The following is a 16,471-nucleotide window of genomic DNA, read 5'->3' as shown; positions in this document are numbered from 1 at the left end:
TACGCAGGATAAGTCATCAACTGCCGAGCCGAGAAGTTTGTGACGAATCGAATTTACTGTAAGTTCGCTCATCTCTAGCCCAGACGACTCTTTTCTTCAAGGAGATATTTCAGGTTACTAAATACATGAAATGTGCTGAAGAAAATAGTATAAGGCAGTTCCTAGAGATGAGCGAACTTACAGTAAATTCGATTCGTCGCGAACTTCTCGGCTCGGCAGTTGAAGACTTATACTGCATAAATGAGTTCAGCTTTCAGGTGCTCCCATGGTCTGGAAAAGGTGGATACAGTCCTAGGAGAGACTCTTTCCTAGGACTGTATCCACCTTTTCCAGCCCACCGGAGCACCGGAAAGCTGAACTAATTTACACAGGTTAAAGTCAGAAACTGCCGAGCCGAGAAGTTCGTGACAAATCGAATTTAATGTAAGTTCGCTCATCTCTTGCAGTTCCTTTCCGGTCGGTTTTGGATGGTTGTGATACAGTGGCATTTTAGTATTAGTGTTGCTCGCGAATATTCGCAATTCGAATTTTAATCGTGAATATTGCATATTGGCGAATTCGTGAATATTGCGAATATAGCACTATATATATATTCGCAATTACGAATATTCACTTTTTTTGTTCACAGTACACATCACAGTTAGAGATGAGCGAACTTACAGTAAATTTGATTCGTCACAAACTTCTCGGCTCGGCAGTTGAGGTCTTATCCTGCATAAATTAGTAAAGCTTTCAGGTGCTCCCGTGGGCTGGAAAAGGTGGATACATTCCTAGGAGAGACTCTTTCCTAGGACTGTATCCACCTTTTCCAGACCACCGGAGCACCTGAAAGCTGAACTCCTTTATGCAGGAAAAGGCATTAACTGCCGAGCCGAGAAGTTCGTGACGAATCGAATTTACTGTAAGTTCGCTCATCTCTAATCACAGTGATCACTGCATCCCTCTCTGCTCTTCGCATATGCGCATATTCGCGAATATTGAGCCCTCCCTTTAATGGTATAGGGAACTAATGGGCTAGTGCAGTGGTCTCTAACCTGCGGACCTTCAGATGTTGCAAAACTACAACTCCCAGCATGCCCGGACAGCCGTTGGCTGTCCGGGCATGCTGGGAGTTGTAGTTTTGCAACATCTGGCGTAGAGATGAGCGAACTTACAGTAAATTCGATTCGTCACGAACTTCTCGGCTCGGCAGTTGATGACTTATCCTGCATAAATTAGTTCAGCTTTCAGGTGCTCCGGTGGGCTGGAAAAGATGGATACATTCCTAGGAAAGAGTCTCTCCGAGGACTATCCACCTTTTCCAGTCCACCGGAGCACCTGAAAGCTGAACTAATTTATGCAGGATAAGTCATCAACTGCAGAGCAGAGAAGTTTGCGACGAATCAAATTTACTGTAAGTTCGCTCATCTCTAATCTGGAGGTCCGCAGGTTGGAGACCACTGCACTAGCCCATTAGTTCCCTATACTATTAAAGCAGGGAGGGCTCAATATTCGCGAATATGCGCATAAATATGCAGGGGAAAAAAAAAAAGAATTTAACAAAAATGCGAATTTCATGAATATATGATGAATATTAGTCCATATATTCGCAAAATATCGCTAATTCAAATATGGCCTATGCCGCTCATCACTATTTGGTATCTGTTATGCTCATGCGACAAAGATCTCCCATGGTTCTCTGCCAATCTACTTTTGGACAGCTAGAACCATTTGAGATCTGAGTATTGCGGAGTGCAGGTCATCTGAAACCAGAGATAATTGAGACCTTAAAGGGGTACTCCGCCCCTAGACATCTTATCCCCTATCCAAAGAATAGGGGATAAGATGTCTGATAGTGGGGGGTCCTGAAGCTGGGGATCTCTGCGATCTCTGCTGCGGCACCCCAGTGTCTGATGACTGACGATACCGGGCGTAGGGTCGTGATGTCACGGCCACGCACCCTCAATTCAAGTCAATAGGAGGGGGCGTGATGGCCAATCATGCCCCCTCCCATAGACTTGCATTGAAGGGGTGTGGCCATGACATCACGAGCCTCCGACGCTGAACCCGACGCTCTAAAGGAACACTGGGTGAATCAGGGAGATCCCCAGCGGCAGGACCCCTGCGATCAGACATCTTATCTCCTATCCTTTGGTCATCCGAAATAAAGCTCATTTTATTTATTTTTTTTAAGAGCCGAGGTGCGTGCTCTCTATCACCCAAAGTGCAAGAAAAAGTGCAAACGTGTCACACTAAAAAACGTGCACAAAGGATGCGGTCTATCGCTAAGCCCTTCTCCAACAGGAGAGAGGCCCCCCAACAAACCTACCCTTCACCTTCGGGCCAAAAGGCACCTGCAAGGATCTAGGTTCGATGCCCCTTTTCGCTGAATCTTCTAAGGGGCCGAAAATGCTCCTGGCGTCAGCCAAGGTATCAGCCGAGGAGCCGTATACTGATGGCCTCTTGACTGAAGCCAAGATGCCCGGGGGTTGCAGGGAGGTGAGGATCCTAATGGCCACACACACCTCCCCTAGACCGCCAGGAGGGACACCCAGAAGGGCTACCGCATCCTGCCAATCCTGTGTACAAAGAAAAACACGAAACGTGGCACAGTGAAAAAAATAAAAAATAATAAATAAGTGAATGAAGTGCAGATATACTGCCCGGTCATCTGGACGGATTTATAAAAATTGCCCTGATCCTAGCCAGCAGGCCGGGATACCAAGGGTGAGTGCCAAAGGTGAAGTGTAATGGTGCAGAGCGTTCACTCAGTGAGTTATAACACCCAGTGAGTTTCGGCACCTCAGAGTCACCACTCCCCGAGGCACAGACGTACCTCGGCTCTACACCCTTCTACCTCATGGCGAGACCCAGAGGAAACCGGTCACATCAAGGCAGCCGACGAGCTGATTCCTCAGAACCAGACCCGGAACACCCTGCCCCCTCCATGCAGCATCCATCCTACATCAATGGCCAGAGACTAAACCCCTGATAAGAACAGATACTACACTTCATCTTAGCCAAAAGGCCGAGAAGCGCTAAAGCTCATTGACACACTAACAAACCCCCTCATGTAATCTCCTTACTACTGGGGTGACACACTAACAAAACAATTAACCAAACCCCAAGGCCGTAGCCTGGGGTGCAAAACACCTCAATTTTCTCCCCCCTAGGGGGGAGAAAATTGAGGTGTTTTGCACCCCAGGCTATGGCCTTGGGGTTTGGTTAATTGTATTGTTTTGGCCTCATAGCCCCCTTTTGGGTCATTTTGTAGTTTTTGACACTGTAACAAACCCCCTCCTCATGTACTCTCCTTACTACTGGAGTGACACACTAACAAGCCTCCTCCTCGTGTAATCCCCTTACTATTAGGGTGACAGTTTAGCCGCTGGCTGGACCTGGAAAAATAACTTGCGGAGGGTAGAATGGCGCCCCATCAAGAGGGCGCTCTAGGCGGCTTCCTATTTTGCCTATAGGTGGAGCCTTCCCTGGGTATGAAGACTTTGTTTACAGTGAATTTAAAGTACACTATCCATAGATTCTGACTACCCCCACCCCCTTTTCTATTGCCAAGGCCCACATACCTTTTTGCCCTTCATATATCCTTGATCCGCGCTTCTCCACCACATTTTAGTTATTCACCTCTTTTGGTTACAATGTTTAAAATAACTGCACTCTGAAAATGAATTATATGGATAAAACAAAAGGATAACATCCGCTGCTACCACTTAGATGCATCGTATACCATCTCCTGCAGAAAGCATTTTACAACCAATGGTTAATCTTATAATGTACCTGTTGTGGATTTTTTTTATTTATTTTTTATAATAAAACAAACATGAAATAAGACAAGTGCATGAAGGTAAAAATACATTCGGTATGATGATGTACTGCTAATCCACATTAAAATAAATTAAAAAATATATATATTTTTAAAAATTACATATCTTATTTATCGGCATAACACATTTTTCCAACTAAGACCAAGTATAAAGGGGTACTCCGCCGCTAGACATCTTATCCCCTCTATCCTTTGGATAGGGGATAAGATGTCTGATCGCGGGGTCTCGCCTGCGCACCCCAGACATCCGATGCACGGAGCAAACTTCGCTCTGTCCCGGATGACTGACTATGCGGGGCGGAGGCTCTTTATGTCACGGTTATGCCCCTCTCATGACTACACAGCCACGCCCCCTCAATGCAAGGCTATGGGAGGGGGCGTGACTGCTTCATATCCAAATATCTGGGTATGGCCCGCTTGAGGTGGCCAGAGGAAGTCAGGAAGCCAAAAACTTCTGAATGGGTAGGTTTTAGACATTTTGCGGAACTCCCGTTGACTTTTATAAGAGTTACACAAATGAGGTTAAAAGAGCAATAAACACCAAAAAATAGCCTTCAAAAAATTCAAATCTGATGGGTCAGCTATAACATTTAAACAGTACAAGGAGCTTAATAAAATCTGTAAAAATGTAATAAAAATAGCAAAAATTCAAAATGAGAGACAGGTGGCCAAAGAAAGCAAAACTAATCCTAAATATTTTTTTAGATATATAAATACAAAAAAAAACAAGGACAGAGCATGTAGGACCCATTAATAATGATAATGGGGAGGTTGTCACAGGCGATCAAGAGAAGGCGGAGCTACTGAATGGGTTCTTTAGTTCTGTATATACTATGGAAGAAGGAACTGACATTGGCCAGGTCAGTGCTGGTAACACATCATGTACAGGTCAGTGCTGGTAACACATCATGTAATGTACTGAACTGGCTTAATGTAGAGATGGTACAAGGTAATTTAAGTAAAGTAAATGTAACCAAATCTCCAGGGCCGGATGGACTACACCCAAGAGTTCTTAGAGAGGTAAGTTCAGTAATATCTGTACCCTTGTTCATGATATTTAGAGATTCTCTGGTGTCTGGTATTGTGCCAAGGGACTGGCGCAAGGCTAATGTGGTACCAATCTTCAAGAAGGGCTTTAGGTCTTCGCCAGGCAATTATTGACCGGTAAGTCTAACGTGCATTGTGGGTAAATTGTTTGAAGGACTTATAAGGGATTACATACAGGAATACATAGGGGATAATTGTATTATAAGTGATAGCCAGCATGGTTTTACTAAGGATAGAAGTTGTCAAACCAATCTAATTTGCTTTTATGAAGAGGTGAGTAGAAGCCTTGACAGAGGAATGGCTGTGGATATAGTGTTTCTGGATTTTGCCAAAGCGTTTGATACTGTCCCTCATAGGCGTCTGACAGGTAAGTTAAGGTCCTTGGGCTTGGAAACTTTAGTTTGTAACTGGATTGAACACTGGCTCATGGATCGTACCCAGAGAGTGGTGGTCAATGATTCGTACTCTGATTGGTCCCCGGTTATTAGTGGTGTACCCCAAGGTTCAGTACTGGGCCCGCTGCTGTTTAATTTATTTATCAATGATATAGATGATGGTATTAACAGCTCTGTTTCTATCTTTGCAGATGACACCAAGCTTTGTAGCACGGTACAGTCTATAGAGGATGTGCATAAGTTACAAGATGACTTGGATAGACTAAGTGTCTGGGCCTCCACTTGGCAAATGAGGTTCAATGTGGATAAATGTAAAGTTATGCATCTGGGTACTAATAACCTGCATGCGTCGTATGTCTTAGGGGGGATTAAACTGTCAGAGTCACTGGTAGAGAAGGATCTGGGTGACTTGTAGATCACAGACTACAGAATAGCACAATGTCAGGCTGCTGCTTCCAAAGCCGGCAGGGTATTGTCATGTATCAAAAGAGGCATGGACTCAAGGGACAGGGACATAATACTCCCCCTTTATAAATCATTGGTACGGCCTCACCTGGAATATGCTGTCAGTTTTGGGCACCTGTCCATAAAAGGGACACTGCGGAGTTGGAAAGGGTGCAGAGACGCGCGACTAAACTAATATGGGGCATGGAACATCTTAGCTATGAGGAGCGATTAAAGGAGTTATATACGTTTATCATATCCCCCCTTAAACGTCTCTTCTCAAGACTAAACAATTGTAAGTATATAAATGGCCCATACAAAAAATATGGAGAAAAACTGTTCCAGGTTAAAAAACCCCTAAGGACGAGGGGGCACTCCCTCCGTCTGGAGATGAAAAGGTTTAGTCTAAAGGGGCGACACGCCTTCTTTACCGTGAGGACTGTGAATTTATGGAACGGTCTACCTCAGGAACTGGTCACAGCAGGAACAATTAACAGCTTTAAAACAGGGTTAGATACATTCCTGGAACAAAATAACATTAATGCTTATGCAGAATTATAAAACTACATCCCTTCCCATTATCCCCTTACACCCTTCACTTCAATCCCCTGGTTGGACTTGATGGACGTATGTCTTTTTTCAACCATACTGACTATGTAACTATGTAACGTAGCTTGTGGTGGGACCCGCATCCGTTGGCCATTTATACATCATGTGGATATGCCAGTGTTTCCAAACAAGGGTGCCTCCAGCTGGTGCAAAACTACAACTCAATGGTCCCCTGCAGACAGAACCTCACAAAGATAGTTTTACCCAGTAGACAGGGCCCCTTGTAGGTAGTTTGCCCCCCCCCCCCCCCCCCTGTAAACAGGACGCCCTGTAGGTAGGTAGTTTGCCCCTGTAGACAGCACCCCTTCATTACCAGGCCTCTCCTGCCTCCAATCACTTGAGGCCACAATGACATCACTCATGCGTCAGGGTATCTCATAGATAGAGTCACTTTCAGCCTCTAGGGACTAAACGAGCTGGGGGTTCTACACTGTTCTAGCTGTACCCTGAGCGCCATTTTTAACAGTAAGTGCTTCCTTGTGCTTAGCAATTTGTTAAAAAAAAAGGGCAAAATCAGATTGGGTGGATGGGTTTGACTGAACCTGTGTCCCCGGTGGGTGCGACAATGTACAAACTACTATTAAGAGTCAGGAGGTGCGCGGTTACAGCGCAGGCACTTACGTCAATTATTCTGTGTTTTTTTGTGTGTGAATAGGAAATGATCCTTTTATAAGTAGCGCTACCAGAAGGTTAGATGAGCGGGTAAGAAAGAAACATTTTTGTTGTACATTAGGAAAATGACACTGTGAACCTTGAAATTTATGGGATAGGGAAAAAACACTATTCTAACACGCGCAAATAACACAACAGCTATAAAAGGTGACCCCACATCCATTTCCATACAAGGTGACAGAAGTTGACAACAACAACAAAGAAAAAGATAAACAAAAAATGATACATTAAAGACTACATTAAAGAGCAAGCCGATCCATTTAGGCATTTTGGCACCGTTCAGAAAATGGATATGAGTGCCGCCATCTTGGATTCATTGTTCTGCTCCATAAAAACAGGCAGAAACATCTAGGACTGGAGAGAACGCGTATCACCAGTCTCTATATAGAGCAGAATCTTCACATCCCCAGTTGCTATTGGACCCTCTGAACATTTCAATGCGATTCCAGAGTCCCCTATCTCACAGGGGCCACAAGGGTGTGATGTAGCCCCTCAGCAAACCAACCATAGAATCCCTCCATTGTGCGCAACTATTTTTCAGTGTCTCCATTTCAGGGGCTGGGACAAAAGCAGAGCTGTTTGTAGCAGCACACAAACAGGGACTTCCTTTCCTTTAGTTGTCTGGCCAGTGATAGCACAGCAACTACTTACTACTATGCAATGACAAAGTGCTGGTTAACGTTCACTAGACTAAACAGGCTTGGACTGTGCTGGGATTGTGATTCACAGTACACTACTGTACATGACATATAGAGGTAAGAGGTACACTGGCTTTGCAAGGTGCTATTTGAGCAGAAAGGAAGGAAACAGCAGCAGCACAGCAAGGAATGGGTTACAGTAAGCACAGGACAGCCGATAAGATAAGAGGGAAGCCTTGATTCCCTTTAAGGAACATTGGATGCTCTCTGTTATAACTGATATTCAATGATATTCAACTGTGCACACAAAGTAAATTTCAGAATTCAATTAAGGCCTCAATGAAGCCACTGATAGGTAGAAAGATCCCTGGGAGCTGAACTAACAAGAAAATGGATATCTATGGGAGGTGCTCCTATAGCTTATATATGGGCTTAGACGAAGGAACGGACTGGACTATGAAATAAACAGTAATGTTTTTATTTTTAATGAACAATGGGTTTCAAGAATTGATTTATCTATTATTACTTCTATCACGGATTTGACGAAAAGAACAGTTGATTCTCAAACATGCAATTAAAATATTAAAGGGGTACTCCGGTAGAAAACGTTTTTTTTCAATCAACTGGTGCCAGAAAGTTAAACAGATTTGTAAATTACTTCTATTAAAAAAATCTTTACCCTGCGAGTAATTTTTAGCAGCTGTATGCTACATAGGAAGTTCTTTAGGGTGAAAATGGAAAGTATTATGGCTATTGGAGGGCAAGGAGGGAAAAAAAATGAAAAAAATAAATAAAAAATAAATATTGCTACTACCTTAAGGGGATAATGGGGAACAATGACTATTCGGCCTAACAGGAAGACAACGTTCTATACAGCCCTCTTATCTTTCCCCCACATAGAGGAGTGTTTTCCCAAACAGAGTGCCTTTAGCTGTTGCAAAACTACACCTCCCATACTGAGAGTTGTAGTTTTGCAACAGCTGGAGGCACGCTGTTTGGTAAACACTGACACAGAAAATCTCATTCTCGGCATGACTCCTGAAGTAATCTGACTGCAGAGCATGTGTAATCTCTTAATACCGCACATTCGGATTGATTGATGTGTCATTAATTCTTTAATTGGCAACAGGTGCGGCTGATTGTTGGAATTTTTTTTTCCTTTAGCTAAAATTTCTGAAATTAAACAGGCGACTATGAGAAATTAATAAACTGTTGTGCGCTAAACTGTTGTGGCTGCGAACAGAATGAGGCCTTCTGAGGTTACTGCCTCGCCGAGCACACGTGAAAGTCTTATTTAATTGAAGAAAAGAAAATTATATATATATATATATATATATATATATATATATATATCTCAATGTGTGTGTGCGCGTTTATGTGTGCGTGCATGTGTACGTATGTGTGTATGTATGCGTGTGTGCGTGTATGTATGTGTGTATGCGTGTGTATGTATGCATGTGTGCGTGTGTGTATTGTATGTATGTGTGTGTATGTGTATGTACTGTATGTATGTATGTGTATGTACGTATGTGTATGTACTGTATGTATGTATGTGTCTGTGTGTATGTATGTGTATGTACTGTATGTATGTGTATGTACTGTATGTATGTGTCTGTGTGTACTGTATGTATGTGTATATGTGTGTGTGTATGTATGTGTGTATATGTATGTGTGTGTGTATATATGTATATATGTATGTATGTGTGTATGTATGTGTGTGTGTGTGTATGTATGTATGTGTGTATGTTCCAGCATCACATCCAAATGGCTAAAGATAACATGAAACTTGGTCACATGTTACTTATATGTCACCAACAAATATAGGATAGGTAATTTAACCCTTACTCACCCCATTTGCCAGGGGCGAGGTTTATGTTTACAGTCCCATACAAGTCTATGGGAAATATATGTTACTGCATAACTTCCAAACGGCTGGAGATATTTCAATACCTGGTACATATATTATGGGACGGGATAGGAGGTCGGGATAGGAGGTCGGGATAGGTGGTCGGGATAGGAGGTCGGAATAGGACAACAATATATGAGGACTGGATATGAAGTCAAAAGCTTCCTCTGTTTATTTTCCTCCACAACAAGGATTAGGAAGGAAAAACCGGGCAACGCCGGGTACTCAGCTAGTAATTAACAACAAATAAAAATAATATTTATAATTATTATATATTTAATTATATTTATTATTATCATCATTATATTATATAGGACATAGATATAGAGAACATCTCTCTGCACCGCTGAAGCTGCACTGCTGAGAGCCCACTGTTATCTACGGCAGCTGCGTATCCCTGTATGCTCACGCATCAGAGACAAGGTAAATAGTAATCCTCCAAATGTAGAGCAATGAACGAAGCACTCACCAGGTCTGTAGAGAAAATATCTTCTAGCTGTAACGCAGAAAATCAGAGGGATACGTCTTGTGGGGGATATATATGTGGTGTCCCGGCACCGGATTGCATCCGTTGCCTTATGGTGGGGTCCCCAAAGTCAGAGTCCCTAGGTGTAGGTGGGGTCCTCATCCTTATCTAGCCCCTTGTCACCCCTTTTGTAATTAAAATTATTTTAATTTAATGTATATATTTATATAGTAGGTGTACTTACCTAGTTAGCGTCGCAGGACCTATGGGTCACGTGATGCGTTCCAAAGACTATAGTTTGTAGTTCAAGGACCTTTGGAGGAAGTCAGGTGTTTACCCATCAGGCTATGTAACGGTGAGTGACAGCTGACTTGGACCAATCCAGAACGGCCCTACCCATATAAGGGAGCGGCGGCCATTACTCTCTCTCTTTCCTCGTGGGCTGTTGACAGGGAAGGATCTGCGCTGCTGTCATCAGCGCGTTTAGGCCCGAGCCTTGCGTCAACGGCTGATCTTTACAAAACTGTGAGCGTATCAATCCCTAAGCACTCTGCAAGATCACCGGACCTTATCTATCCCCTAAATCCGGACGGATCTTCGCAAATTACCCTAAATTCTGAGACTTATATCAAAAGTCAAGGTCCGCAACAACTGTCAGTCACTGAAGTGTATGGAGACTGTATTAATGAGACTGTAACTGTTCATTGGATGTACCGCAAGTCTTTCCAAGTTCAAGTTCAACTACCTTGTGGACCTTCAGTCATTTTATGCATGCAACTATCGTTACTGGGAAGGGCGGCGATAGGCTGGAGAATTACCTCAGCATATTAGCCCTCAGCCTGGCGTCACGAACAATAGGGTTAACCTTAACCCCTGATATACTGAAGCAATACCCTGACTACTCTACCCCTACCCCTGAGGCCTACCACATATATCTATACATACACACTGCTCAAAAAAATAAAGGCAACACTTAAAATGTAGCTCCAAGTCAATGACACTTCTGTGAAATCACACTGTCCTCTCAGGAAGAACACCGATTGACAATCAATTTCACATGATGTTGTGCAAATGGAACAGACAACAGGTGGAAATTATAGACAATTAGCAAGACACCCCAATAAAGGAGTGGTTCTGCAGGTGGTGACCACAGACCACTTCTCAGTTCCTATGCTTCCTGGCTGATATTTTGGTCACTTTTGAATGCTGGAGGTTCTTTCACTCTAGAAGTCCACAGGTGGGGGTTGTGTTTACAGCCCAACAATGTGCAGGATGTTTGGCATTTGCCAGAGAACACCAAGATTGGCAAATTCGCCACTGTTGCCCTGTGCTCTTCACAGATGAAAGCAGGTTCAAACTGAGCACATGTGACAGACGTGACAGAGTCTGGAGACGCTGTGGAGAACGTTCTGCCAGCAACATCCTCCAGCATGACAGGTTTGGCGGTGGGTCAGTAATGGTGTGGGGTGGCATTTCTTTGGAGGGGGGGGGGGTGCACAGCCCTCCATTTGCTTACCAGAGGTAGCCTGACTGCCATTAGGTACCGAGATGAGATCCTCATACCCCTTGTGAGACCATATTGCTGGTGTGGTTGGCCCTGGGTTCCTCCTAATACAAGGACAATGCTAGACCTCATGTGGCTGGAGTGTGTCAGCAGTTCCTACAAGAGGAAGGCATTGATGCTATGGACTGGCCGCCCGTTCCCCTGAATCCGATTGAGCACATCTGGGACGTCTCGCTCCATCCACCACAGACTGTCCAGGAGTTGGCAGATGCTTTCATCCAGGTCTGGGAGGACATCCCTCAGGAGACCATCCTCCACCTCATCAGGAGCATGCCCAGGCGTTGTAGGGAGGTCATACGGGCACGTGGAGGCCACATACACTACTGAGCCTCATTGGGACTTGTATTAAGGACATTACATAAAGTTGGATCAGCCCGTAGTGGGGTTTTCCACTGTGATTTTGAGGGTGACTCCATATCCAGACCTCCATGGGTTGATACATTTCATTTCCATTGATAATTTTTGTGTGATTTTGTTGTCAGCGCATTCAACTATGTAAAGACGAAATTTAATACGATTAGTTCATTCAGATCTAGGATGTGTTATCTTAGTGTTCCCTTTATTTTTTTGAGCAGTATGTATGTATGTGTATGTATGTGTATGTATGTGTATGTATGTGTATGTATGTGTATGTATGTGTATGTATGTGTGTGTATGTGTATGTGTATGTATGTGTGTATGTATGTATGTGTGTATATATATATATATATATTATATATATATATATATATATATATATACATATACACATACACACACACACTATAAAGTACTAGAATATATTCAAGATCAATCATTAAGAATTTGGTTTGTACCTACAAGGCATGTCACAGTAATTTCCACATGACGCCAGGTCTCCATCAGAACATCACCGGGGGGAGGGGACTAAACACATGGAGCCCCAAGGCAAAAGATGATCATGGGGCCCCCTTGCTCTCACCCTCGTGTAAGCCCCCTTATATAGGTGCCCTGTCCATAGAACCAGGGAGAGCCAGTGTAAAAAATGTTGTGCCTTTAAGTTTTCTGCGCTCCAGCATCTGATTGGCTGAGCCGGGGCACACCCTCAACCCTCTATTTTCTGAGCTATGGCTTAGTCTGACCAGTAACTGGGAGGGGAGATGTGCTGTCCATGGCGCAGGATAATTCACACTGGGGAGAGGGGCTACCATCAGGCTGGGTGAGAGTCGTGGCACTTGTCCCCACCCTCTGCAGTTTTTGGTTAGCTGTTTGTGGACTAGAGCAGCTGTTGGCGCCCACTCTAAATTATCCTGCGTCCTGGCTGCAACAGCTGAGTGGCTGAAACAGGTGATCTGAAGTTTTCTGTTTCCCCGATCAGATGCCGGGGGTGCAGAAAGCTTCTGAATGCTGGTGCTCCATTCTCTGTCAAGTGTTTACATGTTCCTCAGTCCTTCCTTATGGAGGTGCATGAAGCCTTCTTATCTCCTAATGCTTCCAAATTCCTAAAAAGTTTTCTGCTTGCAAAAAGAAACCTAAGATACTGCAGGACAAATCTGGGAGGAATATCTTTGGCCATGCTACAATTTATGGGGTATGTGTGGCACACTAGTGCTACTGACTGAGTGCAGGTGTATAGATCCTTTGTGTGATGTCCATGCTTTGTGGTAATCACGGTGTGTAAGGTGTAACTGTCAGTTTGTGATGCCAGGGCACTGTTAACCTACACGGTCTGAGGATTAGATTCTTCTCCTGGCCCAGGCGCCGGGTAATGAATACAACGATGCAAGGTTACGGATAAATAACTTTGCTTTGGCTGAAAATAGCAGCTTAAAACACTACAGTTCATGGTGCAGAGGGATGGGCCTAGTGGAACCCGGGAAGCCTGTCGCCTTGCTGGAAGTCGTAGTTGCTGTTGAATGCACCTTTAAGATTATTAGCAGCACACACTAACTTGAAATACTTCACTTGTCTGGCCAAAATAGAGATTTTCTCCAAGAGCTTTGCTTACCACCAGGCTTTGACAATTCACCACAGCGCCGGGGCCCTTTTCTGAGATTTGGTGTGGCTGTGGAATAAATAGACTTTTCCTTAGGCTTCTCCTCAGCTTACTAGCTGGAACACACTCCTTCTCCAAACTCCTCCTCTCAACTGAACGCCAACTGAGCTCTCCTCTCCCTACACTACCTAAGGGCTAGGTTTAGGGGCATCAGGGTCCCATTGAGGCATCAGGATCATCTGGTCACCCTGCTCAATTCTTTAAAGGTACAGAGCATAAATAAGCACTAACATGACAATATTTTACATTATTACTGTTAAGACAATGGAGCAGTGGGCCCAACACAGACAGCGATGCCCGAGGCAATCTGTAGCCCACAGGACAGCCACAGGTGCTGGGACACCACATATGAACCGTAGCCCACTGACTCTTGCTAGATTCTACAGCCTCCATATACAGGGCTAGAAACCTAAAAGATGGTCAACAAGACCACTGGTCCATCTAGTCTTCTCTTCAGACTAGTAATTGTGAAGAGTTGTAAAACTTCAATTAGGCTAAGTTTCCACTTGGTTTTTTTTCTGGCAGTTTCTGGAAAATTGCCACTGCAGTTTTTGAGCCAAAGCCAGAAGTGTATTCAAAAGGAATAAGACATATAAAAAAGAAGAACTTACACTTCTCCTCCTTTATGGATCCACTTCTGACTTTGGCTCAAAAACTGCAGTGGCAGATATCCAAAAACTGCCAGAAAAAAAAAACAAGTGGAAACTTAGCCTTATAAATTTTGAAGATAACTTTTCACCAGTAACATGGAATAAAAAAAAAATAAAAAAATAAAAAAAACATGCAGTATTACAGTATAACCATCCTGAGCTTGTATCTCTTCTCAGCCTAACTACATAATCTGTAAGACACAGATTTTTGGATATCCTAATTGTAAAAGTAAAGGCTCAACAGAACACGTCTCTAAACTCGCGGCTTTTACCTTCAAATTACAAAGTAAAATTGTCACAGGGAAATATCAAATCGGGGAAAATATTCTTGTACTTTGCTAAATTTAGAGGTTGGCATTCATCAAATATAATTAGGCATCAGAAATAATTCTGCGCTACAGAATAACGAAACACTGCACGCAAAACAGTATTCAGGAAGATCTCCGAATCAGACGGAGGTGGCGATACTTGACCTGAACGGGAAAACTTGAATAGCCTAAGAGTCTATTCACTGCCTGCCTATTCTGCCTGCGGAATTCCACCTCAAATTAAATCCCAATAGACTTCTATGGGATTCCGCCCTCCCGTTAACACTTCTGCTGAATTTCCACATGAATTCCACCCAAAAAGCGCAAAAGCCAGAAACTACCTAAGAAGCGGAAGTGGAATTGGTGCGTAAATTCCGCCCGTGTGAATAGACTAAGGGTGCAATTCTGCAACAATTACGCTTCCACTTCCTTGGGTCGTTTCTGGCTTGTGCGGATTTTGTGCAGAATTGGTGGAGAAATTCCGCATGCGTAAATTCAGAAGTGTGGAATCCCATAGAAGTCTATTGGGCCTTCATTTAAGGTGGAATTCTGGAAACGGAAATTCCACTTGTGTGAATAAACCCTTAGGGGGAGATTTATCAAAATCCGTCTAGAGGAAAAGTTGGTGAGTTGCCCATAGCAACCAATCAGATCTCTTTCGTTTTTTCAGAGGCCTTATCAAAAATGAAAGTAGCGATCTGATTGGTTGCTATGGGCAACTCACCAACTTTTCCTCCAGACTGGTTTCGATAACTCTCCTCCTTAGGGTCTATTCACAAGGCAGAATTTCTGCTTGCTGAATTCCGACTCATATTAAAGCTCATAGACTTCTATGGGATTCCGTATTCCCATTAGCAAGCGGAAAATCAGAAGTGTTAATGGGAGTTTGAAATCCCATAGAAGTCTATGGGCTTTAATTTGAGGCGGAATACTGCAAGCGGAAATTCTGTCGTGTGAATAGACCCTAAGTATCCCACTGAAAATCTAACCGGTAAGCCCGTAATCTTGCACATGCATAGACGGGGTTTTGGCGTAGTATTGATGCAGATTTTTTTGTGCCGATCAATATTTTTTTCTCTTTTTTTAAAGAGTAAAAAATAAATAAATACCGTATTTTTCGCCGTATAAGACGCACTTTTTCTTCCCCCAAAACTGGGGGGAAAAAGTCGGTGCGTCTTATATGGCAAATACACCCCTATCGCGGCGGTCCCTGCGCCCATCAACGGCCGGGACCCGCGTCTAATACAGGACATCACCGATCGCGGTGATGCCCCGTATTAACCCTTCAGACGCGGCGATCAAAGCTGACCGCCGCGTCTAAAGGGAAAGGGACACTAACCCGGCTGCTCAGTCGGGCTGTTCGGGACCGCCGCGATTTCACCACGGCAGTCCCGAACAGCCCGACTGAACAGCCGGGTTAGTGCTTACAGGACACCGGGAGGGACCTTACCTGCCTCCTCGGTGTCTTCTCCGTTCAGGGATCCCCTGTATGGCCGGCGCTCTCCTTCCTCGTCATCACGTACGTGCGTCGGCGTGCGTAACGATGTGACGGCGGCGACGGAGAGCGAGGATACCCGGCCGGCAGCAGAGACGTTCCGGAGCGACGGGGACACGGCGACAGCGATGGAGCGACATCCAGGGCAGCGGTGACACGCGAGTATTACCTCCTATGCAGTGGTCTTCAATCTGCGGACCTCCGGATATTGCAAAACTACAACTCCCAGCATGCCCGGACAGCCAACGGCTGTCCGGGCATGCTGGGAGTTGTAGTTTTGCAACATCTGGTGGTCCGCAGGTTGAAGACCACTATTGGGTTCAAAATCTTAATTTTTTTTAGATTTTGCACCTATAAATTGGGTGCGTCTTATACGCCGGTGCGTCCTATAGGGCGAAAAATACGGTAAATGAAAAATTCTGATTTATTGTCATGTATTACCC

At 44.1% G+C, this 16,471-nt stretch overlaps 1 protein-coding gene and 1 pseudogene across 5 annotated transcripts in view; both read right to left on the bottom strand.

Moving 5' to 3' along the window:
* LOC130275340 (uncharacterized) overlaps positions 1-16,471 on the bottom strand; it is a 505,363-nt gene that overhangs the window by 350,243 nt on the left and 138,649 nt on the right. The window lies entirely within an intron of this gene.
* On the bottom strand, positions 2,929-3,019 carry LOC130277968 (U2 spliceosomal RNA; annotated as a pseudogene).

This window comes from Hyla sarda, chromosome 6, assembly GCF_029499605.1.
Source record: "Hyla sarda isolate aHylSar1 chromosome 6, aHylSar1.hap1, whole genome shotgun sequence".
Classification (NCBI taxonomy): Eukaryota; Metazoa; Chordata; class Amphibia; order Anura; family Hylidae; genus Hyla; species Hyla sarda.
The sequence above is the reverse complement of the archived record's forward strand: the minus strand, read 5'-3'. Positions and strand labels throughout refer to the sequence as shown.